The sequence below is a fragment of the Thermobia domestica genome, chromosome 7, assembly GCF_964235325.1.
Source record: "Thermobia domestica chromosome 7, izTheDome1.hap1.1, whole genome shotgun sequence".
Taxonomy (NCBI): Eukaryota; Metazoa; Arthropoda; class Insecta; order Zygentoma; family Lepismatidae; genus Thermobia; species Thermobia domestica.
This window is the reverse complement of record NC_137460.1, coordinates 165,650,144-165,665,207: the sequence shown is the minus strand read 5'-3', so window position 1 is coordinate 165,665,207 and position 15,064 is coordinate 165,650,144. Positions and strand designations below refer to the sequence as shown.

At 36.9% G+C, this 15,064-nt stretch overlaps 1 protein-coding gene across 12 annotated transcripts in view; it reads right to left on the bottom strand.

Moving 5' to 3' along the window:
* The window catches only part of exd (PBX homeobox extradenticle), a 1,150,921-nt gene that overhangs the window by 441,234 nt on the left and 694,623 nt on the right, over positions 1-15,064 (bottom strand). The gene's annotated exons all lie outside the window — the stretch shown is intronic.

The following is a 15,064-nucleotide window of genomic DNA, read 5'->3' as shown; positions in this document are numbered from 1 at the left end:
CGGTAAAGATAAATTATATTCGATTTTCTCAACTCCATGTCCATCTGAAAACTAAGGAATCCACGGTGTTGAGACTAGTTCACGGAGTTGATAATCCTATAGTGTTTGTTATGCTCATGCTCTTCCAAATATTTGTTTTTTCAATATATTGATAGAAATAAAGCTCGTTTATGGTCTAGTGACTAGTATGCTCGCCTTTCGTGCGTGGTTCTGGGTTTGTTTCCCGGTGGAAGCTCAAAAATTAATGGTGTTTACTTCGCAAAGTGAGGCAATTGAAAAACTCATTTGAGTAGAGATGTACTGAAACCTGATCGCGCAGACCATCGCAACGGTCGTAGAAGCCGACACGCTGACCACGTGTCATTCACACTCAAAGGCCGGCTGGTGGGTCCTAGCCCATTTAAGGAGTGTTTCGCGGAAGTTCAGATTTGGGGCTGTCAGGTAGTCGGAGGTAAAACTTCAGTCAAGTCAAGATGGATGGTATCTGTTTTTAACCTATTGACGTCTCAATCTTATGATCAACTAATTGTTTTCTTTTCAGGGATTGTCGAAGAATCTGAGGGCAATATACGGACAGTCAATTTTATGACGCAAATCGGGAGGAATTTCTCCTGGCCTACTAAACCTGACGTTTAAAAAGCGTTGGCAGTTGTCATTCTGTATAGACTAGAACAGCCCTTCCCTGTTTCCGCAAGGCATTTCCTTCATTGGAGTGGAAAATGAGGGCTACTTAACAAAGAACATCGAATTATCCAAAGAAAACAGAAATGATGAGTGCCTTACACTGTCATTTAGTGTGCATTATACAGGGCGTTTCAAAACATACCGACAACGTTTGGGAGATGATTCCTAACACCAAGATAAGATAAAAAGTATAGACCAATATGGGTGCACAAATGCTTCCTTTCGCAGTTATAGGCTGCCGAAAACATGAGAAAATAAACTTTAAACATTAGTATGTGCGCTATCCAAATATCCATGTTTCAGAATCTTGCGGTACTTCCACAACAACTTTTATAGAAGTAGTTGGTGAATACTTCAGATTATACGCCCGTAGCCAAACTCCCTCTATAAAAATTACTTCGTGAGTACCTCAGGATCTTGAAACATATTTTTGGATAGTGCACATATTAGTTCCTAAGTGAAGTCGTGACCCGACTACGGCAGGTCTCATAGTTTTGGAGCTATGGACCTTTAAAGTTCATTTTTTTCATGTTTTCGGCAGCCTATAACTCCGAAAGGAAGCATTTGTGCACCCAGTTGTCTATACTTTTAGTCTTATCTTGGTGTCAGGAATCAGCTCCCAAACGATGTGTGTATTGTTTTGAAACACTTTGTATATATACCAAATATACAAATACACTTATCAAATGTTAAAAAAGTATTGCACTTTCGACGTGTTGACTTGATCACACAGAGAAGACAGACGCTTTACATAAGCTAAGAAAACAAATGAAGTAGACAATAGACAGGTTTAGTGACTACTTCGTCTGTTTCGTAAGCTTATGTGAAAAGTTTGTCCTCTCCATATGATAGTCAGCATATTGAAAGCGCAATAATTTTTCAATATTCGATAAGTGTATGTGTATTTCTGTTTTTCTTATTTACGTCACACACACACACACGCATATATATACCATTCTATGCTGGACAACTATAATAAAGAAAAAATATCTCTGACCTAAACGCATTGTTGCCAATTTTAATACATGTGGTCTAAATATACTAAATGAAAAATTTCATGGCAGTAAAAAAAAAAAAAAAAAAAAAAAATAGAGGTCGCTCAAAGCCTTCAATTATGCTTCATATCTGTTATTTGATATATTGAACGCATTCGCATTTAAGCGGTGATGGAACTTTTCGTTGTTCTGTCAATGCTTGTGAATTTCATTCAAAAACAACATTTAAAGCAATAGGGGGAGAAGGGGTCCGTGACATGGATATAATCCCGTTAAAATAATATCCATTTTTAACTTATTATTATTTAACATAAAGAGAATAATAATAATAATTCGCATTCGCGTTTAGTTTCCTCCACACAAAGCTGCTCATAAGAAAGAGTAACCAAACGCTTGCTGCAGTTTTTTTTAACGCTGATTCTTCTTTTTCTCGGTTCTTTTTTTAATCCTTCTTTAGTTTTTCCAGTTTTTGGTTTCGGAGGGGTCTATACACCCCCTTGGTTACGTGTCTGAAATGGCGTTTCTAGTGTAGGCATAAATATAAGACATGTAAGTCCACCACTGGAAGAGAAACGGAGTTAATTTTATGATTGTTATCGTCTAAAATACGGATAAATTTCACCTAATTAATTATGCACCTCCCACAATTTTGGAGAACATACTAGAGGTCCAAATATCCCACTGATTCAACGTTCCCAAGAGTTTTGACCAAACCTTAACCCGTAATAGGGCGCACGGTGTACAAAGTTCCGCAGCAAATACTTTTAGTATTGTATGAGACACAATGCGGCACCCCCGCCGCTCACCCCCCACCATATCACCCCCAACTACCCCTCTGCCTGGCCCTTAGGCCGAGCCTCCATTGCATCCTAATGCAATTGCGAATGCGAATTTCCCAGCATGTGTAAATAAATCGGAGTGCCTCGATTAGTTCCGACCTGCGAATTGCGAAAACCGACGAAAAGATGCGAATGCGAACGATCCCAACATGCTGGGATTGTTCGTCCGAATTAGTGCGAATGGAGAGTTGTCTGCAGAGAAATTGAGCGCTACGTGAGAGAAGAAAGTTCGTTTTGCGTTCGTTGCGAGCTGCGGAGATAAAAATAAAAATAAAAATGGAAATAGATGTTGATGTTTTAATAAATTGTGTTTTTGATAAAGTTCCATTGTGGATCCAAGCTCATCCAAATTACCACAAACGACACGTCGTGAACAAATTATGGGCAGAAGTAAGTAAAGAACTTGGAGTGGAAGGTATGTATAATTTTCTTCATTTTCTCTTTAAAATATGAAGATTTAATTAATACACGAACTGCAACTTTTTATTGAATTTATATTTCCTCTTCGTTCCTCAAATAATGATTTTACGAATACATGTAATTATTGACTAATATGTTTGAAATAGCAAAAACTTTTTTTTTTTTTTTTTACTCATGGAGAAAATTTTCTTAGAAAGTTGGTTGATTTTGCAATCTCTAATTTTATTTAGTTAATTTATTTTAAACTGAAAATAGCGGTTAGCACAGAAGCAACATTCACTCTATTGTGCACACAAAGGAAATTAATAGATATTATTATTATTATTGCTCTGAAAACTTTAAGATATGAATTTTCAAGCAAAAATATTTCACATTGATGGTTTGAAAGAGATATTGCAACTTGATTCGCATTCACAAAACTTCGGATGTAGTAGAGGCACATGAATTCGCAGTTCGCATTCGCAGTCGCATTCGGATGCAATGGAGGTGCGGCCTTAGAGAGAGAACCAGTTTGACGCTCAGCTCGGGCTAGGTTAGGCGTTTTAGGAAAAAGTGTTGTCTTTTGTACGCCGCGCGCCCTGTTGTGTGAGTTTTTGTGCGGACACTTGTACGCCGCGCGCCCTACACTGGCATTGTTTTTACAAACATTTTACGTACTTGTTTTCGTGAAATCGTCTTGTTTGGCGTTTCATGTCGCCGTGTGTTGTGTGTTTGTAATGTATTATAATTTGAATCTGTAAATAGACATATTACTTTGTAGAATTTTGTGGTGAAGATATTTTGGCTACAATGGAAAATGAAGAAAGAAATGGTTTGCTTTCTTTACTTGATAGCGTTAAAAAAGAAATCCAACAAGAAGAAAGAAATGCTGAACCTGGTATAGAGACTTCGCGTAGACATTTGTTTGCAAATAACGAAGATGATAGTAGAAGTAATGAACCTGCTCAAGAAGATGTCATCGAAGGGGAAGGATCTGATCAGTCCGAAGATGAATTGGTACACAGTGGTCACGATACGGAGTCAGAAATGTCTGCTAATGAAGAAACTGCAATAAAAGATGATAGTGATGGAACAGTAAACCGGAATGTGTTAATTGGAGAAGACAAGGAAACTGAATGGAATGCTCGCATGAACGATGCTAATTTACGTGGAAGAGTGCGAAGACAAAATATTATTCGAGCGGAAAGAATAGAAGTGCGTCTTCCTACACCAAAAGGTGAAGCTTTGGCAACGAAAACCCCATACGAAACTTGGAAGCTACTTTCCCCTGACTCGCTCATTGACGAAATTGTTGAGTACACCAATGTTTGGATACGGACAAATAGAGCAAATTATGCTCTTGAAAGGGACGCTAAAGAGACTGACCGATTAGAAAGCCATGCTGTTATGGGTTTGTTATTTCTTGCCGGTGTGCTGCGGTCCTCGAATACACGTATGGAAGATCTATGGGCAAACGATGGACTAGGAATTGAGTACTTTCGTTCCACAATGTCAGTCAAACGTTCCATTTTATATTCATTTCTTGTAATAAAGAAAAGTTTTCCTAACTTTTATTTTTTTTTTTTTACCTGTAACTGCTTAAAATGATAAGTTTAAATAAATTTTGTTTAAAAAAATGTCAAATTTGAAATTTCTTAACATATAAATAGTTTAAAAAACAACTTAGGACTGAAAATTACAGTAAATATGTCTAGAGACCAAATGAGTGTATGTGGTACTTTGTAAGCCACGCGCCCTATTACGTAACTTTTCCTTATGCGCCCTATTAAGGGTTAAGCATTATAATTTTAAGGCGCTGGAAGACGAACGCCTTTCCATGCCATATGTACGAACACTGAAAAATGAAGTTATCTTTTTACAAAATTGTCTTGTACATAAGGAAGATAATAACTATGTCCCCGTGATGACTATAAAGAAATGATAGAGCTTTGGTGAATTTCCAAAGGAGTACCGTTTCAAGTCACCAGGTGCTTATCATATGGCTCGTTGGATGGGAAAGGTAATATGCTGCTTCAAGATATGAATTTTCCGCAAAATGTTTAAGCTTACAGTCAAAGAGGAAAAAATTCTGCGGAAAGTGTATTTATTTGCAAGTCTCTCATATACGTGAAAGCATGGATTTCGTGTCCCAAGTCATGTGATGTCTCCGTCAACGACATACTTCTGTTCAAGCAGATCAAACAATTCGCCATGGTGAATAAAACTGTGTCTGAATCTGCAATGAATAAGTTTCAAACTAACTTGTGGTATCTTGAAGCAGAGTTAGTTTCACTCTCACTGTTCTCTGAGAAGTTATATTTCGAGGACAAGCGGAATATTATAAATCGTCTTAAGGCTTGTGAAAATAATTGGAGTTCAAGAGGTATAAAACTCACAGACTGCCACGGCTTAGAAACAAAGAATCTTCATGATTTGATTAATTCAGCCTCTCCTTGCGCCTTACGTTCTCTTCGAGTTGACATCAATTTCACGTTCCAATGTGATCCCGAGCACTGGAGTAACTCGGACAAATTCCAAAAGGAGAAACGAATCGTCGAGTCACCTAAGGTTGTCAACGATGCTGCTGAACGTTCAGTGGCCCTTATGTCCAATTTCAATGAGTTAATCACAAAGAAACAAAGTGAAATACAGAGCCTAATTCAAGTTGTTGAGGACCACAGAAAGCGTGTTTCAGTCGCTCGAAAGAGCACTTTGAAAAATTACCAACTTCGCTAATAACCTTATTTTTTCTGTTTAAAATGAACAGCAACTGCATATTTAGAGGTATTTCAGTTATTTTGAAATCAATAAATGGTAATTTTGGTTATAGCTATTTGCAGGTCTAATAATAAATAATTCTGTAGGGCAAAAAGTACAATTTATTTTATAAGGATTGAATTTTTATCTCGTATACGATATAACTGTATGCATCCTATGGCACAACTTCGTGTCACCTAAGCGACCCCTAAATATTATCCGATAGAGTTGATTTTTTGCAGTGAAATATACTTGTAGAAAAGGAACAATATTAGCAACTATGCGCAATTAAATTCACAAAGAATTTTTGGACCACCCTACTAATTATATATATATATATATATATATATATATATATATATATATATATATATATATATATATATATATATATATATATATATATATATATATATATATATATAAATCTTAATCCTTCCGACAAGTTGCGGGGCTGAATTTGGATTTAAATGGCATCGGAAGTATCATTGTTCATTTCAGCGATCCCGAAAATTGTGGATTGGACACTAATATGTCATTTTTCCCCTCTCCGCTTCCCTAAGTTTCACTTTTAAAGTGAAATGATAAAAACCATCCCGAACCTCATCTATGTTGAAAATTTTATCGAAGTCGGTTTGATGATTCAAGAGTTATTAAGTTAGAAACATACTCGTTTCCATTTTGATTGTAATAGATAATCTGTCGCACTAGAAAACATTTGTTCACATACAGGATTTTGTACAAAAGTTTATATAAGTGTCTATATTAAAATATTAAATAATAGTAATTATATGTTTTAGTGCATGAGTATTAGTGAAATTTGCCTACTGCTCTTTCTTTTAAGAAGTAATTTGGTTAAAATTAACAAAACTTCACTAGACCAAAAAACATATTGAGAACTCAGTTTTATTCAAGAGACCTAAGTTGCAACAGAACACTTCATGTTGTTAGGCTTGTATGTAACTGTAATTAATGCATTTAACTGTATGTAACTGTAACTTCTGTAATTAATGCACATCCGCGAATAAAGGACACCACAGAAATAAGTGCAGACTATTAATTTTCAACTAGATGAACTTGCGCTCTCTACACAGTACATCATTCACGTCTCAGCATGAATCTCCTTATCATTCCGCATATCTGTATATGTTTCTTTACAGATACAAGTGAAGAACGCCTTTATAAAAATCGGCAAGGGGTATCATAAAGGGGAAATTCTGGTTTTGCAATTACGCGTCTTGTACAGAAACGATGTATCTATGAATTGAGAAAGGAAGTAGAAATATAAATGGCTGCGGAGAACACTAACAACAGGAAGAAAAACCTATGCCAATATCATTCAGACTTGACATAGTAGCTATATTCCCTGAACAGAAATATTCGGTATTGTGAGAATACGTCCTTAATCTAAGTAGATGGATAGTACAACTTTAATCTCAGAACATAGATAACACTAAAATATTTTTAGTTATGGCACCCTAAAAGTGCCTTCAAAAATCATTTCACGGTCCCTTCGTGTTTGAACTTAACTTTTTATTGCATTTAAAACACGTCAATAAAGGTATGCAATCACTCATAATTTCAAAGGTTGGCCAGGAGAAATTCACAAGGAGATACGAAATTCTCCGGGGTCACATCTCGATCGTGTTCAATGAGAGTTACCTATTTCATCGGAGTACTAATTTTCACAACCGAGAGAAAACCCTTCTAAAGTAACCACTATATGCAATAAAGAAATGAAATCCTGAAAGACCGTGCATTTTCAAATTGAAGTATATGTGGTCAGCATTTTGCGAATCCCACTGCCGTTGTTGTTCACTTTTTTTTTTTTTTTTTTGTCAAAATACGCGATTTTTTCACACTTTTCGAATTGTCATCACGAAGTTGGATGTGCACCTTATTTCCTACGTCATTTGGTTTTCTTCAGCGGTCACTTTTCTAAGAGTGGCAATCTGCTGATGATCTCATGGAACTACTAGAACATGTATACGCAATCTTCTTAGGCATTTCTCCCTGTTTGGCAAGAATACAGACTGACTGGACAATACGGATTAATCAGTTCTCAGCGTCGAGCAGGGCCGGCGCAAGGGGGGTCGAGCCGTGCGACCGCCCAGGGCGGCAAAATTTTAAAAAGAAAACGGGGGCGGCAAAATTTTAAAAAGAAAACGGGGGCGGCAAAATTTTAAAAAGAATAATAAAAGGGGCGGAATCTGAAATTACCGCCCAGGGCGCGAAAATTTCTAGCGCCGGCCCTGGCGTCGAGGTTACATGTATTCAAACAATAGAACTTACTTCGGTTTCTATCTTAGGCTTTGGAGTAAACGTTCACGCGAAACCGGAAACTGCACCCAAAACCACACGCCTAAACACTGCATATATTAGTAATTTTAACACGAAAGAACACAAAATGGAAGTTCAACAACTTCATGTTGTCACAGTTTTGTGACATCAGAAGCATTCTGCTATCAGCTTATAAAACTGGGATCAGAAATTATTCAAATTATGTATGAACCTCGCTCTGGATCTCTTCGGAACAATAATTTCCTTCGTGGCTATCTGGTTAATATACACGTCTTCAATACAGAAGATTTATGTTCGGTTTCCGGCGGTAGCTCATGTGGTTTGGATCCCATGTTAAGGTGTATGCCCAAGTCTAATCTTGAATCGCTGATGAGGGACGCTAAATATTATCTCAAACAACCTATGGAACTATGTATTCTAGATCTATATTTACCGCTTTTTTTGTCTAGACAAACGATGTACATATAAATGAATGGCATGCAATTATTATTCGTCTTCTGAGAAGGCTTGTAAACCTGAAGGACAAATAAAATGAACTGTTTGTACATACGTGTATAATCTTGTAAATTAAAACATTCGTTAAATGCTAACACTTCCTTGTGTACGAACAAGAGTTTCACAAATACATGAAACTATCACGCGATATAAACCAGAAAAGTCATCCAATCTACGTAGTGTACAGTTTGATCTATTTCCAGAATGAAACGCACGATGTGCCGCCTTTTCTCTTGGTCTCGTTAGGCGACATGCCTCGCTAAAATATATAAGTTCTCTGAGTTACGATGCGTGGCTGATTTCCCTGGGGATTGAAGTTGGACTGTCCAAAGTTTGGTGAATTTGTCACATGATACTTTTGAAAGAAATCCTGTGGTGACTGCGGTGAATGATCCAGATAGTATTGCTCAGGGAGGGGGGATACAACAAAAGAAACCTTGTAGTGAGATGAAAAAATTGCCTGTGAAACCTAATGATGACATGTGCACACTATTTACAAAAGCAGTATAATGAAGATACATAAACCAATATTTAGAACTCGGTAAACAAATTAATGGCACTTAAATCACTGCATTCTAGTGTCAGAGAATAATAACTAATGTAAGAGATTACTACAACTGGGATTGGCTACATCTAGAAGTAACAATGTAGGTTAAAATAACCATTAATAACAAATAAGAAAATTAAATAAACTCCTCGGCTGAACAATTGTTTCAAAAGAACACTTCAGCATTTTTTTTTTTCATTTTTTAAATATATATGAAATGAAATTGTTCAGTTTTACGTCCCAAGGTTATGTCAGCTAGGCTAAAGGAGACGATGATGAGCAATGAATGAAATGGTGGAATGAAGGTGGGAGGAAACGGGAGAACCCCGAGAAAACCCACGAACACGGTGTTTGTCCACGACAAAGTTCACTTGGCGGGAGGAGGATTTGAACCCGGGACCCCATGCACCTGAGGAGAACATTCTACTACTGAGCGGCATCAAATATATATGAACCGAGGGCGCCCATGTTGTGGTTTCCAAAGGGGGCAAGTATAAGCGACATTTCAAATATAGTTTCAAATTTTGCTGTAACTATTCTAAAAGTCCAATTGAGTTTTCGATATTCCGAAATAAAATTTCTTCAAAAGGGGGGGGGGGGTGAGCGACCCACCTTGCCCCCTAATGGGCGCCCTTATATATATATATATATATATATATATATATATATATATATATATATATATATATATATATATATATATATATATATATATATATAGGCCTACAAGGGCGGATCTAAGGGGGGCTACGGGGCTATAGCCCCCCGTTGACGCTCAGGTTTACACTGGATAAAACGGCAAATTATGGTTTAGCCCCTCCCTTCATCATATCCTGGATCTGCCACTGTATATATATATATATATATATATATATATATATATATATATATATATATATATATATATATATATATGTATGTATGTTTCAAAATACTTATTACAATTATTGCGGTATAAAAATTGTTCAATCAGACAATAGAACAGTAAATTTCCATTAAATTAACCGTCTTCGGTCCCATATATAATATATAATCTCCCAGACGCAAGCATATGTGTCACAATGTTACAATCATTCACTATGTTACAATCATTTACTTTCTAATTACCACATTGACCTTATTTGTATAGTATACCGTCCACTTATATAAATGTTCAGTGTTGTCCTTTGTGTTAAAAAAAAAAAAAAAAAATCTAGTTCCTTTCCATGTGGTAAGGTGCCAAGAACCGACGACACGTTGCCACGTTGGATAGCAATAGATATGCGTTGAATTAGTAAAGATGTTGAACGAAAATCTCCAGTAGCGATAGAAATGCGTCTGCCTACTTCTCTACTAAAATCAAGTCTCGATGGCACTTGGAGCAAAAATAAATTTATCAAGGAGGTTGTTATATTTGTTTCGCTTTTCTACCTCTCTACGACTAGCAACTGCTCCAGCATTTGTAACAGCTAAAGGGAGACTTAAATGGGCATATGTATATGAACACATCCCATACTAGTGATTTGCCTCTCAAAAGAGAAACTAATGTCACACCATCAGGTCGTTTACCATCTGAACAACATCATCCTGTAGGTTCATGTCAGGCACGTGCTCGCCCACCAGGACACCGGGACATGTCCCGGTGCGCCCTCCGAAACATCCATTATATACCTAAATAAAGTTTCAAATTATTTTATAGTAAATTCTTAAGGTTGTTACTGGTAAAGAACCAGTTATAAGTACTGTGTGCTCTTTACATAAGGCGCCCTTGCGAAACCACATCAAAGATAGAAAAGTTTTATTTATTCTTCTGTATAGCAACAATTCTGTACACAGGCACGCAGACAGGATTTCGTGAAGGGGGGGGGGGTCCCGTGACATGAAATACTATGGTTATCACAACAGGGGCTCGATCATTCTAAACTATTTTACTGGAACATATATTGGTTCGTTCAGCCAGGATTTCGTAACGGGGGGGGGGGGAGTGACACGAAATTCTGAATACCCAGGAGCTCGATCAATCTAAACTACTTTACTATCAACATTTATTGGTTTGTTAAGACAATAAAATGAGTATATGTGGGTAAGTAATTTAATAACAATGAGAAATCTCGAGTAAAATAATTTAAAAAAAAAAGTACTGAAAAAGATTTTACAATATTTACATCCTTCCTCTGTTCATTCTAATATAACAATTTTTCTTTCATTATGACCCCAACTATTATAAAAATACATATTCACAATTATAAAAAGTACATACTCAATAACGCCTTGTAAAATATTTTACAATATCTGCGTTCCTTTCCCTGTTGAATCAAATGTTAATAGAACTCTCTTTCCACATATTTTTTTTTGTTTTTATTATTCCGTCAACTACTGTCCGTTCTAATGACAGGTTAAAGGAGCAGTAGAAAATTCTTTTTGAAATAACATGTTTGATATTGCAATGAGCGATGACGAAAATTTATGATAAAAATGTCCACGTTGTTACACAACGGTACTATACTTTCGGAAGCTTGAAATCTCCCTTGAAATCCCCCTGACTAGTAGCAGAAATTCTAAGAATTCGGTAATTTTTCTAGAAATACTGATAATTTCGTAACTATTCTAGAAATTTCAAATTCCCTGACTCTTCCAGGATATCTCGCTCACCTCGCCACCATGTAGGCCTATTTCAAGTAATACAAACCTCCTCATAAGAAAGAGTAACCAAAAGCTTCCTGATTTTTAAATTTTTTTTTAACACGATCCTTCTTTTCCTCATTTCGTTTTTTCATCCTTCCTTATTTTTTTCATTTCTGGTCTCGAAAGGGGAGTCCGGACCCCCCCCCCTTGGCTACGTGCCTGCTGTACAACAAATACATATTATTACTGTTGGTAAAGAACTGTGAAGGGTACAATGCGCCCTATGCATAGAGCGCCCTGCGAAACATCACATACATAAGTGGTTTTAGTTGTTGTTCTGTATATCAGTTCTGTATAGTAAATTCGCCCTTATAAAAGCCACCCTGCGAAATATCACATTATAAAAATTCTTTAAATTCTTCTGTATACCAGTTTCGTATCATACATTTATACAGTTGCTATTGGCAGAGAACAGCTAAAGAGTGCAATCACGTTTAAAAAAAAATGTATAAAGCCAGTAAAGCAATTAACATGTAGGTCTACTTGGTAAGATAATATAGAGGTATTTCGTACTGCTACTCATTTATTGCAAAAAATACTTTCAGAAGCTAAGCGCAATCGATATTGCGCAGTTTAAATAATTCAAGTTTTTTAAAAGCTCTTTATTTACAAATTAGATTGTTCCTGTGCGTTTTAGAGCAGTGTTCGAATAATCAGTGCCTGGTTTTTATAGCTATATTGATTGACAAAAATCAGAAGAATTAAAAAGTTTTTTTTTTCTAGTGAGAAATTTTTCCCAGTTTAGCTATTTACCTTACTAAACAAATTTGGTGGTTTTAACATATAAAATGACGCCCATATATATACAGGGTAAACTTAATTAATGTAAGAAATGTCGAGAGATGACTCCTGACAGAGATAAAATGAAAAGTATACACCAACCTGGATGTGGAAGTGCCTCCTTTCGGCACCTTGATTACCCGAAAATTTGTCGGAAAAATGTAAAAACAGCTATATCTCAAACAAAAAAGAATGTCCATTGTTTTTAGTCGTAGATTTCAATAGTGTACAGTCGGATATAATGCAGTGGCGGCGCAAGGGTAACTCCCAAAGAAACTGGAGTATTCCTTTGAGTATTTTATCAAACGATGAATGAGGAAAATGAACAGCAATCAAGTACAAGATTTCAACAATCAAAAATAACACTAGCCTGCAATGATTTTTTTTTTTTTTTTTTTTTGCATAATTGCAATATATTTCTGTGATGTGGTGATTGCCACCTAAGCCTAAAAGTGAGGTTACTTTTATCTCATCACATCACATTTTGTGATAAAATCGAGGTAATCATTTTACCTATTCATTCATATGAGGTCTCAAACCAGGAAAACTGAACATTCTGATTGGCTGAAATGCTATTACTCTCATGGCGTGAAATGTTGTAGCAGTAGCTAAACAACAGCTTATTATGTCTGCCTAGCGGTACGGTACGACAGTAACGCTTAGCGGCATTGTTTTGTTTAGTATATTGCTTTTCCTGCGAATGATTCATACAGTTTCGTTGTAAACTACCTAATTGTGCTCAGTGCTTTGAAGTCCCTAATATCGTGGTGTGTGCTTAGTATTTAGTGACAAAAGTGAAGTGTTTGTTCGCAGACTTTTCGGAATGCAGCGTCGAGATTGTAAGAATAATCCAAATATATTCTGTTAAATATGTGGGACATTTGTGTCCATGAATCAACAGCGCAATATATCTTCCTTTGTGCGAAAAGCTTATCTTGCGTATTTTGGTAGGGCATTGGGAGATCAGGATAAGTGGTGGGCACCACATAAGTTTTGTCGAACATGCAACCAACAACTGCGCAATGGATGAAAGGTGAAAGACGAGCATTGCCGTTTGGAATCCTCACTGTGTGGCGTGAGCCTACTGACCACAGCACCAATTGCTACTTTTGTTCTGTGAATGTGAAAGGTTCCAACAGTAGCAACGGGGATAAAATTGCTTACCCAACTACAATTCCATCCGTCAGTTTACCAGTATCATATGGTTCTGACATACCTGTCCCACAGCCACCAGACCAATTAAACGAAGCCTCTTCTGAATCTCCTAGTGACAACAATGACGATTCGGACTTTGACCCATAAGAATCAACAGAGCCTTTACTTTTCGAACAGAGTGGTTTAAATGATTTAGTTCGTAACCTTGGTCTCACAAAGGAATCTGCCGAACTACTGGAATCACGGCTAAAGGAGAGAAACCTGTTGATGCCTGAGACGACGTACTATTGGTACATGCATCGTGAACAAGAATTTGGTACTTTCTTTTCTACATAAGATAATATAGTATTTTCCAACAACATTCCGGAGTTAATACTAAGAATTAGGATTGCCTGACTATGATTGATCCCAATGGAGACTTTTCATCGATGCTTCCAAGCAGAGCTTGAAGTGTGTACTCCTACACAACGGAAACAAGCTAGCATCCATTACAGTTGTTTATTCTGTTGTCACGAGGGAAAGCTACGAAAACGTTGATTTGATGTTGAGCAAGATAAAGTACCACGAACATCAATGGCAAATATGTGGGGATTTTAAGGCTATCGGTCTTCTGTTGGGTCAACAGTCAGGCTATACCAAATTCCCATGTTTTCTTTGTGAGTGGGACAGTCGGGCAATTGCAGTCCACTGGACTCAAAAGGAATGGCCAGATAGGCAGTGGAATGTTACTTCGAAAAACTTGCAACGCGCAAGTCTTGTTAATGCACATGATATACTGTTACCTCCCATAAGCTTGACTTAATGAAGCAATTTGTAAAGGCTCTAGATACTAAAGGTGAGTGCTTCAAATGTCTGTGTCAACATATTCCTGGCATCAGTAATGCAAAAAATTAAAGAGTGCATCTTCGTTGGTCTAGATATTAGAAAACTTTTTGGTGACGTAAATTTCGAAATGTCGTGAAACAGAACGAGCGTTCAGCATGGCAAGCTTTCCGAGATGTAGCGAAAAACTTTCTTCGCAACAGAAAGGATCCAAACTATAAAGACATGGTAGAAAGAATGCTACTGTGTTTTAAAGAGTTGGGTTGTAACATGAGTTTGAAAGTGCATATACTGTTTTCCCATTTGGACTATTTTCCAGACAATCTTGGAGTCGTGAGTAGTAACAAGGAGAGAAATTTCATCAGGACCTCAAGGAACTCGAACGTCGTTATCAAGGAAAATAAAATTGCAACATGTTTGCAGACTACTGCTGGTTGTTGCAGAGAGAAGATTCTGCCACACTAGTCACAAGCGTGCTGCGACAAGACGCAGTTTCTCAGGGAAGAGGCGTAAAACCTACTAGTGTGGATTTTTGTGCGGCATGTCATGACCTATGGGTGCATTATTTCCTCCTTTAAAATGGTGCAGATGAGAGCACAAATTCAAAAACGCTATGGAGTTGCTTG